Genomic DNA, 18,615 nt, shown 5'->3' with positions numbered 1-18,615 from the left:
GTCACCCATGTACACTCCTCTACACCCCTCTGTCACCCATGTACACTCCTCTACACACCTCTGTACACCCCTCTACACACCTCTGTCACCCATGTACACTCCTCTACACCCCTCTGTCACCCATGTACACTTCTCTACACCCCTCTGTCACCCATGTACACCCCTCTACACCCCTCTGTCACCCATGTACACTCCTCTACACCCGTCTGTCACCCATGTACACTCCTCTACACCCCTCTGTCATCCATGTACACTCCTCTACACCCCTCTGTCATCCATGTACTCTCCTCTACACCCCTCTTTCATCCATGTACACTCCTCTACATCCCTCTGTCACCAATGTATGCTCCTCTACATCCCTCTGTCACCAATGTACGCTCCTCTACACCCCTCTGTCACCCATGTACGCTCCTCTACACCCCTCTGTCACCCATGTACACTCCTCTACATCCCTCTGTCACCCATGTACACTCCTCTACACCCCTCTGTCACCCATGTACACTCCTCCACACTCCTCTCTCATCCATGTACACTCCTCTACACCCCTCTGTCACCCATGTACACTCCTCTACACCCCTCTGTCACCCATGTACACTCCTCTTCACCCCTCTGTACACCCCTCTACACACCTGTCACCCATGTACACTCCTCTACACCCCTCTGTCACCCATGTATACTCCTCTACACCCCTCTGTCACCCATGTACACTCCTCTACACCCCTCTGTCACCCATGTACACTCCTCTACACACCTCTGTCATCCATGTACACTCCTCTACACCACTCTTTCATCCATATACACTCCTCTACACCCCTCTGTCACTCATGGAAAAAAAAGTGCAGAGCCGGAGCCTAATAGGTTTGTTTTGCAGGTTTAATGGTGAAAAATTGTGTGTGGAAGAAATTGTCATGATGGCCCAGACCAGATGGAGAAGAGAAGGCAACGAAGCAAATTAGAGAAGATGTCAGATGTGAGTTGCTGTATAAAGCAGCACTTTAAACTACATACCCACTGATAGATAGATATAATGCATTGCAGGTTTTTTTTTTTTTTTTTTTGCTCGTCAACCTCGGTAGGGGAGCCTTGCGGGAAATCTTATTCTTAAAATGTTTTAAACTTTTTTTTCTTCTTTTTTATCGCGCTTGGGGGGGGGGGGGGGCTCAGATTTATTTTTCCCTAAGGCCTCAAAAAGTCTAGAGCCGCCTCTGGTGCATGATACGAGCATCAGTCCGGTGCTCACATCATGTACAGGATGTAAATATACATCCTGGTGCGTTAAGTCCAATGGCTTCAGGACACACATTTGTATCTATTGTCCTTAAGGGATTAACAGGCATGCCCGGAATGGCAGTCGCAGACAGTCCCTCTCTCGCAAAGTCTCCCACAGGCTCCAATAGCAGCAATCTTTTATCTGAGCTGCTGCTTGCTGAGTCAGCCTGTCTGTAGGGTGTAACTACTTGGTGATGATTGTAAGGCTATGTTCACACTGCCGAATGTCCACACAGAAAATGCATGTGCGGATGTTCTGCAGGTAGTGGAGCAGTGGCAGAACGTTCCATCAATAGGACTGCTTGGAAATTCGTCATCTCATAGACGGCTATGTATTTCTGAGCAGAATACACAGGAGAAACAGACATGTCTATTCTTTAGCCAGAAGGCCGGGATGCAAAGGGTGAGTGCCAAAGGTGAAGAGTGCGTGGTGCAGTGCTTCCACTCAGTGAGCTATTACACCCAGTGAGTTTTGGCACCTCAGGGTCACCACTCCCCGAGGCACAGAAGTACCTCGGCCTTCAACCTCCTCAGCCTCATGGTGAGACCTGGAGCGAACAGGTCACATCAGAGCAGCCGTCAAGCTGATTCCTCAGAACCAGCCCCGGAATGCCCCGGGCACCTGCCCCCTCCATGCAGAATCCATCCTACATCAATGGCAGAGACTAGACCACTGATAAGAACAGATACTACACTTGATCTTAGCCAAAAGGCCAAAAGCCATAAATGCCATCAGAACGCAGCCGCATAAATGCGACACATGCTGTATGCCGCAACTATGCAAATGTATAGCGCAGCCTGCAGCCTGTCCCAACTTATTGTGAAAAACACAAATTTCGGCTGGGATTACACTTGGCATGTTTGACAGAAAAAAACACCATGCTCGCTGCGGGCACATGTTATGTTGGAATCAATAGGGTAATATGAAATGCCAGACACTAATGGGGTTTTCTTCATTCTTTTTAGGCTATATACTCTGTGGGATGTCGAGAGCATGTTTTTTCTTTTATGAAGTTTTGGTGATTTTCTTCCCAATGTTTTTAATAGAAATCCTTGAGTCACATGATGAAAGAATCTGAGAAAAGCCAGTGGGAAAATAATAATAATAATTATACACATTGGGGGAGATGTATGAAAACCTGTACAGAGGTAAAGTTGACCAGTTGCCCATAGCAACCAATCAGATCACTTCTTTCACGTTTCAGAGGACTTTTTAAAAATGAAAGAAGCGATCTGAATGGTTCCTATGGCCAACTGGTCCACTTTTCCTCTTCACAGGTTTTAATAAATTACCCCCCCAGTGTTTTTAGCAAAAATTCCACAAAAGATGGCAGAGAAAAGAAATGAGGGGGGGGGGGGGCAGTTTTTGGTGTGTTTTTTTTTTTGGCAAAAAAAAAAAAAAACAACAAACAAGAATTGCATATGTTCCTAGGCTTAGGCCACATTAAACACGACTTATATGTGGTATTTTTCAAAGCCCACATTGCTTTATTTTTGGTGTTCCCCCCCCCTTTCGACAGAAGGGAGTTGTAGTTTTGCAACAGATGGACAGCCAAAGGGGATAAGTGGTGATGTATGTCAATCTAGGACCATGGTGTCTGATTTTGAACCGGCAGCAGGAGCCACGACCACTTTAAATCAATGGTTGCCGGGATGTTTGACGAGTGACATCCTTCGCTCCAGACCACAACGTCAGGGATGTCACTCGTCAGACGTCCCGGCAGCCAGCGCTGCTCAATGAGCCTGCTGGAGCTGCACTGATCTGTGTAAGAAACCTATGGGCCCAGGCTGTTGGGGCCACCAAATTATATTACAAATACTGAGTGTCTGGTTAGGAGAAACAAGTATAAGGCACCCACTGGAAGTAGCGCCATTTTAATAAAAAATTGCCCAAAATCCCTTAGATAACAGTCATACAGAATATATTAGAACGTTTTTTGATTTTCAGCCAATCAGAGAGCAGCACCACTGAAATAGAACTCTCAGGAGGTAACAGCGTGTCACACATGTGATGTCATAGCCATTGTCCACCAGAGAGCAGCACTGAGCAGATATAACACTGCTCCTGCTCATTCTTCATCAGTGAGGGGCTGATGCTGGACACTGTAGGGACCGAGAATGCAAAGTCATATACACTACTGTGACTGGTAAGTGTCACATTGTTGTGACCAAAAGGTCTTTAGTGCAGTTCAATGTGCTTTTCTATAATAAACATGTAGATAATCTATCTTTTATTTTCCTATCTTAGATGCACTATTTCCAGGATGTGGAGTAGCATTTCCGGACCTACAGCAAGACGTTGGATGAAGACGTAGATTTCCAGACCTACAGCAAGAATTTGGATGAAGGCACAGCCCCTCAAATCACGCACATACACAGACACATTTGCCCAAATTCTAGAGGTAACCTCCTTTAGTATGCCCAGAGGAAGGGCAGTACAGTAGCCATGGATTCCCTACAGGTTTCCTCCCCTCTGGAGGTTTTTCCTGTCCTGAGTTAGTTACTGTACGCTCTTTGTGAGTGATGGAGGTTACATAAAATCCCTACACAAACATTTTAATATATAATAAATAAAGTTCCCCTTTTTAAACCATTCTTTAACTTATTTGACTCATTTATTTTATTTGTGTGTGAAAAATAGTGTTAGCAAAACGTGGATGACATGGTTTTTTTTTTTAAGTGTCCAAAGCTGCTCTCCTGCACGATCTACATAATGCGGTGCGGAGAGGGGCAACTGATGCTGGGTGGTACAGTTGCCGAGGTAACCATAGGACACCCAGCAAGTTCCATGCACGAGCCTTTTTTCTGATGAACGGGACCTTAGGAGAGCGGGGAAAGCAGGTGAGAGGACCTCCATCCACCATTTTGAATGATCACCAGATTCGATCCTCGAATATAATGCCCGCATTGCCGCACTTGCCGAAATCTGCTTTGATCACAGCATCTGAGGGGTTAATGACAAACATTAGAGCGATCGTTGATGATTGCCACTACTGGCAGGTCCCTGGCTGCCAGGACCTGCCATACATGATGCAAGCACCGGTCCATTGTTCACATCATGTACAGGGTGTAAATATACATCCAATTGCATCAGGATGTACTTTTACAGGCCGACTCCTACTCAGTTTTGATTGTAAAGCTATGTTCACATGGCCGAATGTCCACACAGAAAATGTATGTGCGGATAACCTGAAGATAGTGGAGCGGTGTCAGAATATGCTAGCGTTAAGATTGCTCAGAAATTCGCTGTCTCATACACGACAATGTATTTCTGAGCAGAATACGCAGAAAGAACAGACATGTCTATTCTTTCTGCGGATGCCAGAATTTCCGTACGGTATATTCCTGTGCAATTCTGCATAGAAAACCTAACGTGTGAACATAGTCTAACAATCATTAAAAAGGGGGGCGGTGCAAATAAGGGAGAGACAGGCAAAGGGCCAGAGACAAAGGGGCGGCAAAATGAGGTTTTGTTTAGGGTGACAAAAATCTTTGCACCAGCCCTGGCGGCCATGGCCTGAGCTGCCAAACAGGAAGGGTCCCTGTGCCATCTCAATCCTCTGCATATGAATTTTATATCTTCTATCACTTCCTGTGATGTCACACATACATCAAATAATTATGCAAATTAACACGAACAATATTTATTTTTTTTGCAAGAAAGGTGGCAACCCTAGCAGGCATCCCATTGCATTCTGTCAGTGACTGGCACCTTCTGTAGGACACAGGCAAACAATGTGCCCGTTGCTTTCAATGAACATAACGGATGTCACAGAAAGAATGCCAGGGCTTGAGTCCTGCAGGTACTCATAGGAACGGCGTCCCTGCACTTTTATCACAGCAGGAACGCCGTTCCCTTTAGCAATTCACCTGCAGGACCAACCCTGTGCCCGAATCTTTTGGCTGCTGGACTGGACTGTGTCTGCTCTTCCTTGTCTTCCCCTGCACAGTCGGGTAGTACAGCCAGTGCACTGTGCAGGGGAAGAGGCCGCAGTTATATGGAGCAGTTTAGGAGGAAGATCACTCACCACCATTAGGCCCGTAGCTCCTGGAATGGCATCATATTAGGGGTAGGGCCTTTATCGGGAAGGGTCTGTGCCTCCTGGGCTGCACTATTATATAGTATTACAGCGTACAGAAAGCAAGTGGTAAGTGTGTTAGGAGGCAGTGATATTATTTACATGGGACTGTGTGTTAGAGAGGAGGTGGTGTTATTTACATGGGACTGTTTGTTAGAGAAAGGGGAGTAGTCTAATTTACATGAGACTGTATGTTGAAGAGAGGGAAGTGTTATTTACATGGGACTGCATGTTGGAGAGAGACGGTGGTGTTATTTACATGGGACTGTATAGTGGAGGAGGGTGGTGTTATTTATCTAGGACTGTATGTTGGAGAAGGGAGTAGTGTTATTTACATGGGACTGTATAGTGGAGGGGGTTGTGTTATTTATATAGGACTATATGTAGGAGAGTGGAGTAGTGGTATTTACATGGGACTGTATGTAGGAGAGGGGAGTTGTGTTATTTATATAGAACTATATGTAGGAGAGGGGAGTAGTGTTATTGTGGTGTCCTGTTACCGTATTGCATATCGTACCTAGTGTGGTGGTCCCCAAAGTCAGAGTAACTACACTCAGGTAGGGTCCCTCAGGTGGGACAGCCCCTAGTCGCCTGTAGTGTTGCTCGCGAATATTCGCAATTCGAATATTATTCGCGAATATCGCATATTCACGAATTCGCGAATTTTGCGAATATAGCGCTATATATTCGTAATTACGAATATTGTTTTTTTTTTTTTCTTCACAGTACACATCACAGTGATCACCCCTCTCTGCTTCCAGCTTGTGTGGTGTAAAGAAGGCTGTAATACTACTGTGTGAGACTGGCGTGCGAAAATTCGCAAACGCGAAAATTCGCAAACGCGAAAATTAGCATATGCTAATTTTCGCATATGCGAAGTTTCGCATATACGAATTTTGTATATACCAATATTCACATATGTTAATTTTCGCATACGCGAATTTTCGCATATGCGAAAATAAAACGAGAATATAACGAATATGCGAATATTCGCGAATATATGACGAATATTTGTCCATATATTCGCGAATATTCGCGAATTTGAATATGGCCTATGCCGCTCAACACTAGTCGCCTCTCCTCTACTCTAATTCTATAATGTTGATATATGTATATATTTAGTAATAATATATATTTAATATAATGTATAGTATACTTACCTTGTTTGGCGTCGCAGGACCTTCGGTCATGTGACTATGTTAATATCCTCTACGGTATGTTGGAGGACCTTTGGAGGTCCTTGGGTCACATGTTGCCCATAATTCTTTGTAATGGTGATGGACACAAGTATTAGACCAATTAGCTCTAGTCCAGCCCCTGCCCATATAAGGGAGCTGTAGTCAATTATCGCTTTCTTGGGTTGCTGCTCTCGTGGTTGCCAGACTAGCAGGACGGATCTGCGCAACTTGCAAAGACACGCTAGGCCTGAAAACCTACCGGCCTCAGCCTCCAAACTACTCCCCGCTAAAGCTAGCGTGACTACTGGACCGCAACTAAATTCCCTAAATCGAGTGGAAGAGCGCACAATACTTAGAGACTCTAAATTGCTAAAGTCCCAACCTTTGTCAATCTCCAAGGAAAGCAGTTGTATGCATAGAGACTGTTCTTGAAGTATTCTAACTCGGATTGTTGTGATAGTGATCTAACCCTTGTGAGACCTATGTGCCTGGCCTGTATAAGAAGATACGGTCACTGCGGACAATCCTCCTCAGATAGCTGAACTCACCAATACTGGTTTCATCCAAAAGCTGGTTTATTCTGAACATCACACAACAGGAATACAGCAGAATGAATGGATTTCAGTATTCTGCGGTCAAAAGATGATGCTTTCCTTAGCTTATCATGTGGAGTACAAGAGTCCCTCTTACATGTGGCAGATGCAAGCAGCCATGACACAGGAAGTACAGGAAGAGCAGGGGAAAAGTTTACATACAAGAAAATGATGAATAATGCTCATAGGAGGAACAAGAGCATTACCAAAATAGGCCAGAAGGTGGCAGCAAATACCTACCCATAGAAAAATACATGGTACACAAGTCACAGAATACACTATGTAAATTGCATCTACAATAATGAGAATATTAACTGTGTAACAGCACATGAAGCTTGCAGAAAATCTTCAGTAAAAGTTAATCCTGTTTCAGAAAACTCTCCGGTTGTGGACAATCTATTATTATCTACCGCCCTATCGCTCTTGGGAAGGGTGGTGGTAGGACAAGCATTACTGAGGAGCCCTCACCCTGGTGTCACGAATAGCAAGGGTTAACAAACACCCTTCAATCACCGCACAGCTACACTCCCCATACCCTACATCCCCCAGGCCATCACACTACCCTGCTGTCTCAGCTCATATCCAAAGTTCTTGCAATATCTCCATACTACTGAGGTACTATAACATACAACAGACTGCCTATATCTGAGACTACCCTGCTGCCTCAGCTCATATCTACAGTGCTTGCAATATCTCCATCCTACTGAGGCACTATAACATACAACAGACTGCCTATATCTGAGACTACCCTGCTGTCTCAGCTCATATCTACAGTGCTTGCAATATCTCCATCCTACTGAGGCACTATAACATACAACAGACTGCCTATATCTGAGACTACCCTGCTGCCTCAGCTCATATCTAAAGTGCTTGCAATATCTCCATACTCCTGAGGCACTATAACATACAACAAACTGGCTATATCTGAGACTACCCTGCTGCCTCAGCTCACATCTACAGTGCTTACAATATATTCATACTACTGAGGCACTATAACATACAACAAACTGGCTATATCTGAGACTACCCTGCTGCCTCAGCTCATATCTACAGTGCTTGCAATATCTCCATCCTACTGAGGCACTATAACATACAACAGACTGCCTATATCTGAGACTACCCTGCTGCCTCAGCTCATATCTACAGTGCTTGCAATATCTCCATACTACTGAGGCACTATAACATACAACAGTCTGCCTATATCTGACACTACCCTGCTGCCTCAGCTCACATCCAAAGTGCTTGCAATATCTCCATACTACTGAGGCACTATAACATACAACAGTCTGCCTATATCTGAGGCTACCCTGCTGCCTCAGCTCATATCTACAGTGCTTGCAATATCTCCATACTACTGAGGCACTATAATATACAACAGACTGTTTACATCTGAGACTACCCTGCTCATAGCCAAAGTGCTTGCAATATTTCCATACTACTGAGGCACTATGACATACAACAGACTGCCTACATCTGAGACTACCCTGCTGCCTCAGCTCATATCTACAGTGCTTGTGTGGTAGCCTGGGGTTGTAGGGTATATGGGGTGTAGCTGTGCGGTAACTAAAGGTTAACCCTTTCTATTCATGACGCCAGGGTGGGGGCTATTCTCTGCATGCTTGTCATAGGGAGATAGGAAGTTATTGATTGTCCACAATTTGCAGAAACTTGTTGGAACTTTTACTGAAGATTTTATGCAATAATGAACAGGAAGAGTCTTTTTACAAGCAAAGTCTCTTAGATATTGACAGTGGTTGGGACCTTGTGAGTCTATTGAGCTTAGGAATGTAATTGTTGCGCTGATCCACTGGATTTAGGGGTTTAGATTCGGTCCAGTAATCACGCTAGCTTTAGCGGGAATTTAGTTTAGGACTCACGGTTTAGTTCAGGCTGAGGCCGGCAGGCTTCAGACCTAGCTTGTCTCTGTAAGTTGCGCAGATCCGTCCTGATAGTCCGGCATCCACGAGAGCAGCAACCCAAGAAAGCCATCATTGGCTGCAGCTCCCTTATATGGGCAGGGGCTGGCCTTAAGCTCACTGGACCAAAACTTCTGTCAATTATCTGTACAAAGTGTTATGGGTAAACATGTGACCCAAGGACCTCCAAAGGTCCTCCAACATACCATAGAGGAATCAACATAGTCACATGACCGAAGGTCCTGCGACGCTATAAAGGCAATTATATTGATATACATTATAAAATATATACACATAAACATTATAAAATTAGAGAAGAAGGAGGTGACTAGGGGCTGTCCCACCTGGAGGACCCTACCTGAACATAGTAACTCTGACTTTGGGGACCACCATACAAGGTACGGTATGCAATACGGTAACGGGACATCACAAACCCCCTTACTGAAGATAAGTCAGCCTCGACGTCTGTCCCCTAAGGCAGAGGGACAAAGTGCAACAAACGTTTTTAACAGTCCTAGGCATAGTCTTTCAAATGTCCATTATTCAGGCTGTATGAACATAATAAGAGAGTCCTTGCATATAATGAGAGTCCTTGCAAGCTCTGAAGAATTTTTGGTTAGTTACTACATATTAGTTTTTTTTCTAAACAAACTTTATATATACTTTGATATACATACATGAGTACTGATAAACTCACGAACAGGATTATGCTGTTCACGAATTTAGTAACAGGATGACATTATAAGCATGAGATACATCCTAACACTTATACTTACTGTATTTTCTATTGACTGACTAGAAACATTATATAACATATTATAAATCTCACTTGACATTGTTATTACCATGTTTGTTACCTGTCTAGTACACTGAAGTTATATGGGCTTGCCTGTGGCTAACTACCAATAACTAGCTACTAGGGTCCATTGGCTACACACACTTATCCCTAGAACTCAACAGATAAACCTTACCTAGGTTACCTTAATGAATACGTGTATATACTTAGGCTTGCAGGAGCGCCTTCTGGCCAGGAAGAGCATCCTGAACACGTAAAGAGAACAAAGTTAGTGTACACAACAGTGGCAGGAATTGAATAATGACATGGCTACAATCCCTTAAATTTAGTTTTTTTGTTTACTTAGAATGTGAGATATATTTTTGTTTTGTTTAGTGTATTAAGTTATAATGAGGTAGTTACACTAAAGTGATTATTTGATGTACTATGTGTACAAGAATTATGTGAAGAGTCAGTCTTGGTATCTTAAGGGTAGGTTACCCTGAGTAGACCTTTGAGAACATCACAACACCATCTCTGGACTATTCGGAACCTCGTCAATCAACAACTCTCTGACGACTTCAGTCCCTGAGGGACCAGCTTGAGGGCTGGAAGCAGGAGTGAGATCCCTTTCTGGACTGAGAGAACCCCTTGGAAAAGGCATAGACAGCTCTAGGTTGCTTGGAGTTGTCAGTGGAGATGGACTAAAGCTGGGCAAGGAGACTAAAGATGGCTGGACAGGGGTTGGCCACGGTACACCACAGAACATTGCAGGCTGATGAGGGGAGAACATTGGAATGTCCATTGATGGATGAATTCCTTCTCCTGGGAGATATTCTCTCACTGGCCTTGTAGTTGGGGGAGTAGGAGCTGGTGGCTGTGGTAATTCTTCTTTTAAACATAGTTTAAACCTGTTTCTATGGACCACCTGGGGTTCAACTCCCTCCTTTTGGATCTCATAGACATCCGTATCAGGGTACGGCACTGCAGTAATAGTGTAGGGTTCCGTCTCCCAGAGGGAATCCAACTTATGTGACCTGGGGAATTTTCTGAGCCACACTCTGTCTCCAAGCTGCAATGGTTTGGCTGAAGCATGCGGATTGTAATCTCTTTGCTGTCGGTCCTGAGCTTCGCCCATCTTCTTTTTCACAATCTCTTTAACCTCTTCAATCCTTCTTTGGTGTTCAGTGACCCAATCTTGTGAGGTCTGAGGGGAGTTATTAAAAGGTGCTTAGAATCCAAAAGCCCTATCCTTTGGCAGCTGACCATGTCGTCCCATCATGAGGAAAAACGGAGTGTACCCTGTGGAGCAGTGGATAGTGTTATTGTAGATTTCCAGCAGCTCAGGCAGGACTCGGGGCTACTCTTCGTGTTTAGAGACAGACGCTGCTCTCAGCATATGAATGAACACCTGATTGATCCTTTCACACAATCCATTCCCCTGAGGATGATAGGCCGTGGTCTGGAGTTTCTTGCAATCATGGAACTGGAAGAGTTCTTTAAATAGCTGAGCTTCAAAGGCAGTCCCTCGATCTGTGAGGACTGACTCTGGACATCCCAAAGGCTGAACCCAATGGTTGTAGAACATTTGAGCAGCGGTCCTGGCAGTAAGGTCTTTGACAGGGGCGACCACCACCCACTTAGAGTAATGGTGCACCATGGTCAGGGAATATGTATGGCCAGATCGAGTGGGCGACAGCTTCACATGGTCCAAGGCAACCAACTGATTAGGCCTCTCAGTGTGGATGGAGTGTAGAGGTGCTCTCGCATCCTTACAAAGATTCTTAGCAACATTGCAGACAGTGCATTCGGCGCACCACTTTTCAATATCTCCACGCATCCCCACCCAGTAAAACCTTCGTCTGATGGTGGCTTCAGTCTTGTGAACTCCAAAATGTCCTGACTGGTCGTGGTATGCATTCAGGACCATGGCTGCGTCCCTTCGGGGAACTAGAATTTGATGCAGACGCTCCCCTGAAACTGGATCCAAGGAATTTCGGTACAGTAATCCCTTGTGGATGAACAGGCGATTTCTTTGTCTCCACAATCGTTTCAATTCAAAATCTCCTTATGACTTGCGCATGCGAGTGGGTACCCTCTTCTGGAGTAAGTAGTCTACGAGATCCCCCATGGTTCGGCTCTCATCCTGGAGAGTCTTCCAAGTATACAGATCTTCCGGAATCTTGGGAGGTCCAGGCTCTTCTCCCTCCTTGGTAGCCTGAGTATTTTGACTCACGAACCTTTGATAGAAGGGCAGCATCTCCACATCTTCCCACACGTCTTCTACGGGCGGTTCTTCGCCAGGAGCCATACAGGATTGTACATCAACGTTGATGTTGCTTTTACCACTCCTATACTTGATACGGAAGTCCTAGTTAGCTAGTCGGGAGGCCCAACGCTGTTCAATGGTTCCCAATTTCGCAGTATTCAGGTGTGCCAATGGATTGTTGTCGGTGTTGACTGTAAAGGGAGTGGCTGCCAGGTAGTCCTTGAACTTCTCAGTGAACGCCCAGACCAAAGCAAGGAGCTCTAACTTGAAAGAACTGTAGTTGGCATCATTCTTCTCGGCTCCTCACAGGTGTCTGCTTGCATAGGCGATCACTCTCTCCTTACCCTCTTGCACCTGGGATAGTATAGCTCCCAGGCCTTCAAAGCTGGCATCGGTATACAGCCGGAAGGGCTGACCATAGTCAGGACATGCCAGGATGGGAGGTTCAATGAGAATACACTTCAGATTGTGGAAAACTGTCTCTTGTTCTTCTGCCCATTGTATCGGGAGTCTTCTATTGTAATTCTCCTTCGCAGTACCCCGCAGGAGGGCAGTAAGGGGTCCTGCGATCTGGGCGAAATGAGGAATGAAGCGTCTGTAGTAGCCAGCAAATCCCAGAAAACTTCTAATATCTCGCAGTGTGCGAGGTGTGGGCCAATTCTTCACAACCCTCACTTTTTCCGGGTCGGGCTGCACACCCTCGGCACTGACAACGTGTCCCAGATAGTGAACTCGTGGCTTCAGCAGGTGGTACTTAGAATGCTTGACCTTCAGTCCATGCCGTATGAGAACTTGGAAGACTTCCTTCAAATGGTCCAAGTGCTCCTGGTAAGTCCTGGAATGGACAATGACATCGTCTAGATACAGAAGCACACTCTGGAAGTTAAGGTGCCCAAGGCATCTTTCCATCAGGCGTTGAAAGGTGGCAGGTGCGTTGCACAGTCCAAAGGGCATGCTCTTAAATTCAAAGAGCCCCATCGGGGTCACAAACGCCGTCTTCTCACGGTCCTCCTTCGCCATCAGCACCTGCCAGTACATTGGTCAGGTCTAAGGGGGAAAAGTAGGCAGCTAAGCCCAAAGCAGTCAACGATTCTTCTATCCTGGGGAGAGGGTAGGCATCTTTGTGGGTGACATCATTTAATTTTCTATAATCCACACAGAAGCGAATGGTCCCATCTTTTTTTTTTGACCAAAGGAGCAGTCCAGGGACTCTGGCTCTCCTGAATGACTTCAGCCTCCTTCATCTCCAGTAACATCATCTTTACAATCTGATACATTCCCAGGGCCACAGGGCGATGTCTTTCTTTGATTGGGGGGGCTATCACTAGTCAGAATCCGATGCTGGATCATCGTGGTCCGGCAATAATCAGTGGGATGTTTACTAAAGGCCTCTTGGTATTGCTTGGCCACTTGGATGACCCCACCGACCTGGTCTCTGGGAGTATCTTCATTCCCAATCTGCAACTGAGTCCACCAGGGTTCTGGATGGCCCTTGTCGGCCCCCTGAGAAACCTGTCTTGGTGATGGTTGGTTCTGGACCTTCAATTGTTACTCCTGGGGGGTGGTCCTCGACCCCCAAGGACGTACGTTTAAAGCCCAGCATTGACCCTTCCAGTGTCCCATTTTATTGCAAAAACTACAAACAGGCCGCTGAGTCCCAGGTGGTCTTATAGGGGAGCATTGGGTGAAGGAACAGGTCGAGGGGCAGGCCTTTTAGGTGTAAGCGTATCAGGCCTGGAGGACTCAGGCCTGCCCACCATCTCTTTAAAAGCTTTAGTTAAATGTTCTATGTCCTGTCGTAAATTCTGTAGGTCGGCAGTCCAGTAACTAGTGGGGGTAGGTGCAGGAATAGGTGGTGAAGGGGGTATTAGTTGTACCGAGGCTCTGAGGCTCCTGGGGCCTCAGCAGAAGGAGCACTAGTTTCCTCTGCGCCAGGCCCTGACTCAATAACCTTGTAAGCTAGCCTTTTAAAGGCTGGGAAAGGCATATCGGGGTTCTGCACTACCAGCATCCTAAATTGGGCATAATCCCATTTATTCTGTGCCCCGTCTATGAACCGGTCCATCAGTACTTTTTTACCCTGCTCGGGCGTAATGCCATCTAACTTTTTCACTGTTTCTAAAGCGTTCTGTAATGCCACAGCAGATGCCCGAAGCGTCTCACTTGGGTTCTGCCGTCGCTCATATAGTCTTAGACGTACCTCAGAGGGGGAGTGAGACTCAAACAATTGGTAAAGCCCCTCAAAGATTTTCTCCACTGTAGCCTTGTCGGCTGCCGGCCAGGTGCGGACCTCCTCCAGGGCAGGCCCCTGCAGCTGTCTCTTAAGTAACTGCATCTGCTGGTTAGGGGGAAAAGAATAATAAACAAAAAGACTTTGTATCTTCTCTTTGAAGTCCCTCAATGTAAAGGGATCCCCATTGTAGTTGGGGAGAACAGGATTCCCCAAAAAAACAGGTGCGGCAACTGGAGCTCCTGAGATGAATGGAGAAGCTGGAAATGAATCAGCTTGATCTTGTCTTGCTTGTGGTGGTGTCCCCACTGATGAGACCACTGGACCACCACATCTTGCTGGGCAGGTGGTGGAGCTGGAGCAGGGCCCGGAGGCGGCATTGGTGCTGCATGATCTGACATCCTGATTTATAGTAAGGTCCCTTTAAATGAAGCTCAGGAGCGTATTTCCCTTTAAGAGACGCAGCTGTTTTTTTTTTTGTTTTTTTCAAATATATTTCTATTAAACATTTTCTGAAAATAACAAACCACATAAAACAGTCATCATAAAGTTTTGGCGCTATGCAGGGCATCAATATAGATAAAAAATTCACATCTATGTCATAATAGTCAAGAGGCACACGTCGCCGACTTACACCACATCCCGCCCCGACCCAGTCCATAGGGTCCAATGTTGAAAGACATGTCGGTATAGTGTAAGATATAGAGTCCACAAGATATCTGATAATATTAGCCTGAAACAAGTGTCCAGCAATCACCGAAGAACAGGAAACATTAGCGATAGGCTAATTGGGGAGGCGCAGAGCACCCAGGGTGTTGTGTAGAGATCCCAAGTGGTACCATTCCGTCCAGCTGAACGGTCTGACAAGATCCCTTATTTCAAGCTCAGAATAGTGTGTGATTATAAAAGACTTCCATTTTGCAAAGAATTTCTTAGTGTCTGAAGTCTTATGACGTTCCGTGTCAAGTCTGTCTATCCCACAATTAATTTTCACCTGGGAAATTACAAATGAAATGTCAGGAGGTGTTGGGGATATCCAGGAAAGAAACAGGCATCTTAGTGCTAGATGTAGAATAATGTGAATTATGGATGGAACCCTGGGTGGAACCGGGGCTCCCGAATCAGCCTCAGGCGGTCTTAGCTGGTGGAATAGGACAGCGGAATGTCTATTTCCCAGTGCGTCCTGATAGGGTCCAGAACAGTTGCCCAGAAAGTACTCGTCATCGGGCACATCCAGACACCATGCCACAAATCAGTCAAAGGTTGGGAGCATTTTGGGCAGGCCATAATCCTGTCCGGGAATTGGGGGAGGGTAAGATATTGAAACCATATAAAGCTTTATGGGCCAATTTAAAGTAGGTTTAACGCCAACGTTCATTTATGATGCATTTCCGTATGGTGAGCCAGCCCTGGAGGATGCATTGTGTGATGTTGTCATCCTGTATCCATTTCCGCCTTGCATCGAAGAGAGAATCCGGATCCACTTTCAAGAAGCTGTCCCTCAATGCCCAATACAGGTCGGAGATGGATGCTTTATGGGGTATCGAGCTTATGATGTTATCTAGGCTTTGTGTGGGGGCTTCCTTGCTGATATTTCGTTAGCATGTGTGGCAAAAGGAGAGAATCTGATTAACCGCTAGTGTGTGGGAGGAGGGCAAGTCAAAGCGATCCAAGATTGCCCTGACAGGGTACCATCGTCTAGTAGAGAGATCCATAGGATCTCCCGCTACCAGAAGGCCTTTGTCACACCACAAGGAGTGCCCGGGAAATACTGTGCCCCTAGGGAGTTCATGGTGGTCTGCTAAGGGCATGTGTTTGGAGAGGAGAACGGGCAACTGGAATAGCTTACGAATTTCCTTCGATGTGACAATCGTGTCATGGAGCAAGACTGAGCACTTGACCAGGGGTGGTAAGAGTGAGTATGATGTGTGTAATAAAGCCGTTAGGTTCCACGGGGCCGCCATTGGCATAACAAGAGGTGCCATGGATCCAATCTATGACATTACAAAATAAACAGACTAAATTGTATCCCCTGATGTTTGGTAAATTCAGACCACCCGCTAATTTGCCTAACATTAATTTGTGCAGTGCGATGCGAGGCCATTGGCCCGCCCAAATAAAAGAGGTAAACGCCGAATTCAGAGAGCGCACATCTGTATGCTTTAACAATAGCGGACAATAGAGTTTGTAAGGGGTAAAGTAAGCGGGCAAAGCTCGCCATTTTTATGAGATGACAGTGACCCATGAATGTTATCGGCAGATTATGCCATCTAAGAAGTCCTTCCTTATTTTAGAAAATAAAGGGGGATAATTTAAAGTGTATAAGGAGTCCGAGGTTTTGCCAATTTTTATGCCCAGATAAGTGATCACTGTGTTTGCAACCTTGAGACCTAAGTGAGCAATGTCAGAAAGCCACCGTGGATGGGACCTGCCGATAGGTAGCAATTCGGTTGTATCCACATTAATGGTATAACCCGAGAAGGTATCGTAGGAATGTAATACGTCTAAAAGGGCAGGTAACGCTGCTATGGGGTTGCTGAGGAAATCAGCACATTGTCAGCAAACATTGCCAATTTGACTGATTCCACTCCCACCTGTATGCCACAGTATGTTGGGGAATGCAAAAGATGTTAGGCCAAAGGCTCCAATGCCAAATCGAATAGGAGTGGCGAGAGGGGACAACCTTGCCTGGTCCCCTTAAAAAGAGTAAAGGGAGAAGACAAGATTCCCGGTGTGTATACGGGCCCTAGGGGAAGAATATAATCCTGACAAGTAAGTCCGGAAGCTGGCCGAACCTGTCCAGCACCAAATCAAGCCACGCCCAATTAACGTTATCAAAAGCCTTTTTGGCATCTAACGCTAGGAGGGCCGGTTGAGTCATGGGCATGGGTTGATGCTGCACGGAATCCAGCACCAACAGGACCCTTCGGATATTAGAGGTGGCAGAGCGGTTACGGATGAAACCAACCTGGTGGGACCCCACAAGTCCCGGCAGAAATCTTGCTAAGCGGTTAGCTAAAAGTTTGGAGAACAATTTCACAACTTGATCAATAAGTGCTATTGGTCTATAGGAGCTAGGACTCAAAGGGTCCTTTCCCGGTTTAGACAACACTTTGATGTAGGCCATAGATGCCATATATGGGAGTCTATCCATGTGTAGAAAGTCATTAAAGACTTCCGTTAAGCAAGGGACTACTTGGTCTCCCAGGGACTTGTAGAATTCTCCAGGATACCCATCTGGACCTGGGGCCTTACCATTGTGAAGCTCTCTGATGGTGGAGCGAACCTCCTCCTCGGTGACATCAGTATTCAGCTCAGATCGTTGAGTGTCAGTAAGTGATGAAAGGGATAGGTGGTTCAAGAAGTCTGTACCTGCAGATAAATCCGTAGAGGAGTGAGCATATAATGAGTTATAAAAGTCAGCGAATATACCATTTATTCTATGAGGGTCCGTTTGCACCACTCCAGAACCAACTCGTAGTGCTGAGATTGTTGGGGGAAGGGAACGACCCTTGGCCAAACGGGCCAATAGCCTTCCCGCTTTGTTACTGTGCCGGAATAGGTCCGTGACAAAATAAGAGCGGTGCAAACGTTCTCTCCTGTCTAGCCACATTTCAAACATGGTCCTAGCTGAGGACCAAGCTAATCTATGTGTTTCTGTGGGGTTGTCTAGATAAGTGGCATACGTGGTGTGTAAATCAGCACTAGCTCGCTTAATGTTGGTCTGGGCCGTGCGTTTTAGGGACGACACATGAGCCATGATTTTGCCCCGCATGACCGCCTTGGCAGTGTTCTAGTAGAGTTGCGGGTCTGTTCTATGGGCTCGTTTATCCGTGTCGAACTCCAGCCACCATGCCCGAAGCAATTCCAGAAAGGCCTCATCCTTAACCAAGAAGGAGGGAAAGCGCCAGATATAATCAGTGCTAGCAGGACACGATGGCTGGATCTCGAGGAGGAACGGGGCATGATCTGATATTACCAGATTCATAATTTCCACTCTGAATACTCTACCGTCTAGGGAAGGGCTAAGTAGAATATAGTCTATGCACGACCACGCTAGGTGGGCGTTGGAATAATGTGAATTCATGGGAATCCGGGTTCCTCATACGCCAGCTATCCTGTAGTCCTGTATCCTTTAGAAATGCCGGAAGGACCATGTCATGGGATCTGACTAATGGTGTTGGGTTAGTGGAGTTCTTTCTGTCAACTAGCGGGTCATGTACTGTATTGAGGTCACCACCCACAATCATGTAATTCACTCTTACCCCCTGAAGAGACCGTGACAGGGATTGGAAGAACTCAGTAT

The 18,615-nt window shown here is 45.9% G+C and overlaps 2 long non-coding RNA genes and 1 pseudogene across 2 annotated transcripts in view; 2 read left to right on the top strand and 1 right to left on the bottom strand.

The window, feature by feature from the left end:
* The window catches only part of LOC130304867 (uncharacterized), a 52,312-nt gene extending 51,342 nt beyond the window's left edge, over window positions 1–970 (top strand). Inside the window, exon 3 of the long non-coding RNA XR_008854584.1 lies at window positions 872–970. This is a non-coding gene — a long non-coding RNA (uncharacterized LOC130304867). The remainder of the gene's footprint in view (window positions 1–871) is intronic.
* Window positions 971–1,825: 855 nt separating this feature from the next.
* Window positions 1,826–1,993, bottom strand: LOC130345114 (U2 spliceosomal RNA; annotated as a pseudogene).
* Window positions 1,994–2,967: 974 nt separating this feature from the next.
* LOC130304858 (uncharacterized) lies at window positions 2,968–3,864 on the top strand. Its single transcript, XR_008854573.1, has 2 exons — window positions 2,968–3,416; window positions 3,518–3,864. It is a non-coding gene; the product is annotated as an uncharacterized LOC130304858 (long non-coding RNA).
* The last annotated feature ends 14,751 nt before the right edge of the window (window positions 3,865–18,615 follow it).

The sequence above is a fragment of the Hyla sarda genome, chromosome 1, assembly GCF_029499605.1.
Source record: "Hyla sarda isolate aHylSar1 chromosome 1, aHylSar1.hap1, whole genome shotgun sequence".
NCBI classification, from domain to species: Eukaryota; Metazoa; Chordata; class Amphibia; order Anura; family Hylidae; genus Hyla; species Hyla sarda.
This window is presented reverse-complemented; position numbering and strand designations above follow the sequence as displayed.